This window comes from Gopherus flavomarginatus, chromosome 4 (assembly GCF_025201925.1).
Source record: "Gopherus flavomarginatus isolate rGopFla2 chromosome 4, rGopFla2.mat.asm, whole genome shotgun sequence".
Taxonomy (NCBI): domain Eukaryota; kingdom Metazoa; phylum Chordata; order Testudines; family Testudinidae; genus Gopherus; species Gopherus flavomarginatus.
Genome location: NC_066620.1, coordinates 51,066,975 through 51,072,974, shown reverse-complemented (window position 1 = coordinate 51,072,974; position 6,000 = coordinate 51,066,975). Strand labels below are relative to the sequence as shown.

At 40.2% G+C, this 6,000-nt stretch overlaps 1 long non-coding RNA gene across 1 annotated transcript in view; it reads right to left on the bottom strand.

Moving 5' to 3' along the window:
- Positions 1 to 379: 379 nt before the first annotated feature.
- The window catches only part of LOC127049473 (uncharacterized), a 34,234-nt gene continuing 28,613 nt past the window's right edge, over positions 380 to 6,000 (bottom strand). Inside the window, exon 3 of the long non-coding RNA XR_007773996.1 lies at positions 380 to 888. This is a non-coding gene — a long non-coding RNA (uncharacterized LOC127049473). The remainder of the gene's footprint in view (positions 889 to 6,000) is intronic.

Here is a 6,000-nt window from a genome sequence, read left to right as displayed (position 1 = left end):
TGGGGGGAGATATAGAACAAGATACAAAAAAAAATCATGTACTGATCCCTGAAGTGGCTACATTTTATTTTATACTACATTACAAAATAAAATAGATACATACCTTTTTTAAAAAACTATTTGCTACTTTCTAGGGGCTTGATTCAATTCCTATTAGAGCAGTGGTCCCCAATGCGGTGCCTGTGGGCGCCATGGCACCCGGCGGGGCATCTATGTGTGCCTGCATACTGGCCAGCGGACAAACATCCACCGAAAAGCGGCATCATCAAGAGGCGTCGCCACCGAAATGCTGCCGAAAAGCGGCGTCATCAAGAGGCGTTGCCGCCGAAATGACACTGATTTTCGGCAGTGACGCCTCTTGATGTTGCTGCTTCTTGGCGGCATTTTGGTGGATGCTTGTCCACTGGCCATGGTCCTCGGTGGCTCGTCGTCTGGTGCCCGCCACCCAGAAAAAGGTTGGGGACCACTGCATTAAAGATAGGAAGGATGGTCCACTAGATAAGGCACTGTACTTGGACTGAGGAGACCTGAAATCAGTTCTTGGCTTAGCCATAAATGTACTATGTAACCCTGAAGAAGTCACTTAATCTATTCTGTGCCTTAATTCACCATATGTAGAGAGAGTGCTTCTCTTCCTCACAGAGGAGGTGGTAGGATTGTGAGCCCTTTAGGAAGCATATACAAACATAGAAATACCTGGATAGCTAAGAATAACATCGATAGGAGTCTTTCCGTTGACTTTCACAGGGATTGGATTGGATTCAAACCACATGGAATAGCTTCTCCAGTGAATGCATAATCATGTTGTCATCTCCACTTCTGTCTTAATTTAGGGGCTTGGATTCTGAAAACACTTATCAGGCATGGTGCTTACTACCATGAGTAGTCCTGTGGAAGTAAGCATTTCCAGGATCAGGCTTTTTAAACTGTAAGATCTTCATGTCAAAAATCTTTTTTTATCACTACTCTAAAATTCCATGAACATCAAGCAATAATAATGATTAGCACTTACATAGATATGCCTTCCACCTATTTATGGTGTCTTCTTAATTCACCTGTTGGGTAATTTGGTAAACACCTCAGTAACAAAACTATTTGTTTTAAAAAATCTCATCCTTTATTGTGCTTAAGTTTGTTTATTTTAGGCAATGGGATAATGGGATAATTTGATCACTGGCGATAGTTGCCATTTAATGAGGAAGAATGAAATTATAAATGAACTGAAAGAGGAAAGCAATCAAAGTACTCACACATTCCTAAATTTTATTCTGAAATTGTTATTGACATTATAAGCACTATTTTGCTACGCACTCTGGTATCATCTGAGAGCTGATCCAACAAAACTGAAATCAATCAGTCTTTCCATTGACTTAAATTAGAATTCAGGTCTTAAGTCAATGAGGCCTTTGAGGGGGAAGGGAAGGAATTTTTCCACATCTTCCTACTGCAGAGTTCTTACACCATCCATTGAAGCATCTGAATCTGGCTCCTGTCAGAGACAGGATACTGGACTACATGGCCAATGGGCTGATCCAGTATGGCAATTCCTATGTTCCTAATCAAAGATATAAGAATTGACTCTGTCAACCAAGAGCAAGAGAGGGCCAAAAATAGGATGACCTGACAGAAGGGAAACTGCACCCCAGTCTTTGCTGTAGTCACTGTTTGAATGTTCATACTTCTGCTTGGAGCTCAGAGAGTGTTTATCCAACCTATTTTTTGTATAAACATTGAATTGTTCCCATTAAGGATCATTCCTCTTTGATTGCGTGATTCAGTAAGAATACATTATTGGCTCAGAAACACACATTTGGAAGGAACAGTCCATATTAAATCAAAAGGATTCTAAAAATCTCAACACTGAAAAGTAGAAATAGTATGAAGAGACTAATTTTTCCTCTCACTTATACCAGTATAAAACCATTGTAGCTCTGATTTGATACCAATATGAGAGGAGAATGGATTCCAAAGCAGCAAGAATGGAAAAAATAAAATATGCAACCAAAAACACTGAAAGAAAAATAATTCCCTGAAATAAAAGAAAAAATCATTCAGTGCACCTTAACGCTAACAGGACTCTATTACCACAAAAGATGATTACCAAACAGAAGTTAAAATTATATATATATATATATATTTATCAGAAGTTAAATTGAATACAAATGTATTCAAAGCGTAAAGAATTTGAAATCCCGGGACAGTGATCACTTGTTTAAAAATATTAGTATTTGACTTGGGACCTTGCACTTGTATGCTTATCTTCAAACCCACTTTGACGAGGACATTGCTCATAAGACACTTTGTTCCAGTCTGTGACCTGATTCACTCACATGTTTAAAAATATTAGTATAGTACATTTAAGGAAGTTGGTACATTTGAGTCTAATTAATTATGTACATTGTAGCTCTTTAGTCTTTCCGCTCAATGGACCAGAGTTTTAATTCATTTCAGTTTCAATGTCTTGTTGGACTCTCTGCCTCTGCTTTAAATCTAGCCTCTAGCATTTGATCAGGTTACTTTACAACTTATGATATTCAGGAACTCCAAATGTAAGGCTCAGATAAATTTTGAAAAACTGACACCCCAGAAGTATTGATATTGAAGAAAATATGGAACAGTTCTAAAAAATTACTCTTCAGGCACAGATAGCAATGATTAAACCTTTTGAAATAAGATAGTCTGGGAATTTTTATGGAGATTTTGGAAGGTAATATATATTTTAATTAATCTTGGCCTCATTAATTGTCAAACTACTTCATCATCAGGTTCTACATACGTTCCTACTGATCCTTTATCTTCATCATCACAGTCTCATTCCATCCAAACAGAAGAAAGATCACACTGTGTGTTGCTGAACATCTCTGTCCTGGCCCACCCGTCCTATATACACTAGGGTACCAATTTGTGTGTCTTCTTCAATGTGTGTGCTATCTGCTGTTGTGTTGGTCTCAGTTCTACAGTTTATATCACACAGAACTTTCAATAACAGTTGTGTTCATCTGGTACATTTCCTTGGAAGGTCTCAGAGAACTATACCACCAATAATTACAGCTGTGAAGTAGACAAGTGTTATTGTTCCCATTACTTTGCAAATGTGTGAACTGAGATGCAGATTCAGAAAGGCAGATTTTCCAAGGCACAAATGGCAGTTAAGCACCTAGCGCCCACTGACAGTAGGGTTAGGCTTCTAACTGCCATTTGTGCCTTTGAAAATATTCCCTAAATGAGCTGGCCAAGGCCACAGAGCTAGTCACTGGTAGAATTTGGAATTGTCTAATCATCCTTAATCTAACTTTGCCTTTCAATTTTGACAAAAAGATGCTGATTGAATCAAAGATGGTATCCAGCAGGGAAATAATGCCAGAAAGGTGAATGTGACAGAGATAGACTAATAATTGCTAGTAAAGATTGAGCTCCTCATGTTCAAGAAAGCTCTAATAATAATCATATTTCTTATGCTCTCCTTTTTTCTCTCTTCCCCTGGTTCGTGTTGGAAGGGTCCAAAGCAAGAGCAGGTTTCATTCATGCAGCAATAAAGCCAAGGGCCTTCACACATGTGGTCATTAATGATCCCACTGTAACCGATATAAACCCTGCACTCAAATGATTCACTGTAGGTGACCACTCCAAGGCACACCTAGCTAAGGAACAGATTATTTCTGTGGTTTGTACATCATCTAGCACCTTTCTCCCAGAACAGCTGCCCTGTGTCAGAATTCTCCTGTGTCAACAATATGTATGCATGACATGTATATCCATTATGTAGAGTCGCTTCTCAGTCATTGAAATACAGCCACCTCTGTGGTGGGATGAGACAGGATGATTGTCACAAGCAAAGCTAATACTTTCTTTACATGAAAATAAGACCTTGATTCGGTCGGGCATTTTGTTCCTAGAAATCAGCATTTTGTTCCTTTTACGAATGGTTGTGGTTAGAGGAATGCAGGGAATACAAATACAGGATTTCTGTTTTAAGTGGGTTTTGTCATTTGGACTTCTGTACTACACCTTAAAGTGAATGATTTTAAAATCCATAGTGGTGTATTTTGCTAATTCTAAATACTTATTTAACAGACAATAGAAAAGATACACCTAAGCCATTCCAGTCTCTGTTAAATAAGTATTTAGAATTAGCAAAATACTGGCTGGGAACCAAATACAAGAATGACAACTAAGGCTATCGGCCCATTGCTATCCAAGATAATGATTCATATTTATGGGACCTGATCTTGTTCTAACTGAAGTCAATAGCAAAACTTCTGTTGACTTCAGTGGGTGCAGCATGAGACCCATGGCTCATAACGGTATTCGTATTCATAGAAGCGTAGTGGTACATTCTGATCTCCCAGTGGTGTAAGGCAAGTATAACATCAGTGAAATCAGAAGTTACACCAATCTAAAACTTATCTACATGAGATTAGAATCAGACCTTCAGTCTAATTCTCATAAATTCAGTAAACTATTTTTTGTTTTCCACTATTTCTTCTTTCAGACAGTTCTTAGAATAACAGATCATGTTCGTAATAGGGCCTGTAAGATAAGAGAAGCCCATCTCATGCCCCTGTAGATGTAGTTAAGTCGACCTAAGCTCCAGTGTAGACCTAGCTACCCCCCTCACAGAGGTGAATTACCTACACTGAGGGGAGAATACCTCCCGTTGGCATAGGTAATGCCTACTCTGAAGTGCTACAGCGACGCAGCTGCAGCTGTACTGCTGCAGCGTTTCAAGTGTAGACAAGCCTTCAGAGAGGAGGATTTAGTACAGCAATGGAAGAACCCCGGCCGTTGCTTTAGTAAGTCTCTGTGCTACAGTGCTACTGCAGCAGTGGTGCCTCTGTAGCATTTCTAATGTAGACATATCCTAAGACAGGGAAGTGCTCTGCTGTCTATGGTGTACCTGCTCAGTAGACAAATAGAGACATACTGCTTCCAGGGCTGCCAGGCTAGTACCTTTCACGAACACTAAACTAAAGGCCAAATTTGAGTGAAATTTCATGCATCTAGCAAAAGGCTCATGCCTGGCACAAACTCTACCAAATTTCAAGTCTCTTTTCTAATGCATTTTAAAGAAAAATGGGGGAGAGAGATGGCTCAGTGGTTTGAGCATTGGCCTGCTAAACCCAGGTTTATGAGCTCAATCCTTGAGGGGGCCATTTAGGGATCTGGGGCAAAAATCTGTCTGGGGATTGGTCCTGCATTGAGCAGTGGGTTGGACTAGGTGACCTCCTGAGGTCCCTTCCAACCCTGATAGTCTATGAAAAAGGCTCACTTTTTAAACAATGCCTCATTCTCAGAAATGGTCGGACCATTTCGGCTGAAATTTTCCAACATATTCAGCCTGAGGCAGACACCCAGCATGGGAAATTTCAGCCTAAACAGTTAACTTTTGGCGAAGTGTAAGTCACTGAAGTATGGGCCTGACTTGGACATGGAACTGTCAGGGAACCTTAATAAGAAGTGGTGTTATCATTACTGCTTCTACTGCCCATACAGAACTCTCCTCTGAGGGTCTCAGATGGTTGTTCAAGCACTGGTTCATAAAGCCACACACACAGAAGCCCCATGGTGGGCAGATGTTATTAGCCCCTTTTATAAACAGGGATACAAACAGAAATGGAGTTAGTATGAGACCTAGGGACAGAACCCACCAGGCCTAATTGTAAGTCCCCCACTGGAGCAGGTTTTCTCCTAGTAGACTGTCACCTATTTCTTTACTCCTGGGGACCTGGCTCCCTCTGGCCTGCCAATGTATTGTACTGCTCTGCCCCACAAGGGCATATATATTAGACAGACTGTTCCTTTTTTATTTCCTAGCTCTGATCTTTAGAATTTTGTGATTTAAACTATTGCTGGGGAGGGGAAAGGGGGAGTCTGAATAAGAAACTCGTTCAGGGCAGCTTCCTACAGTTCAGTTTTGTGGCTCCTATGGGTATGTCTGTACAGTATGGAAAAAAGAATTTGCAGCCTGAACTGAAGTGGCCTAATACACAGCCCTGCAAG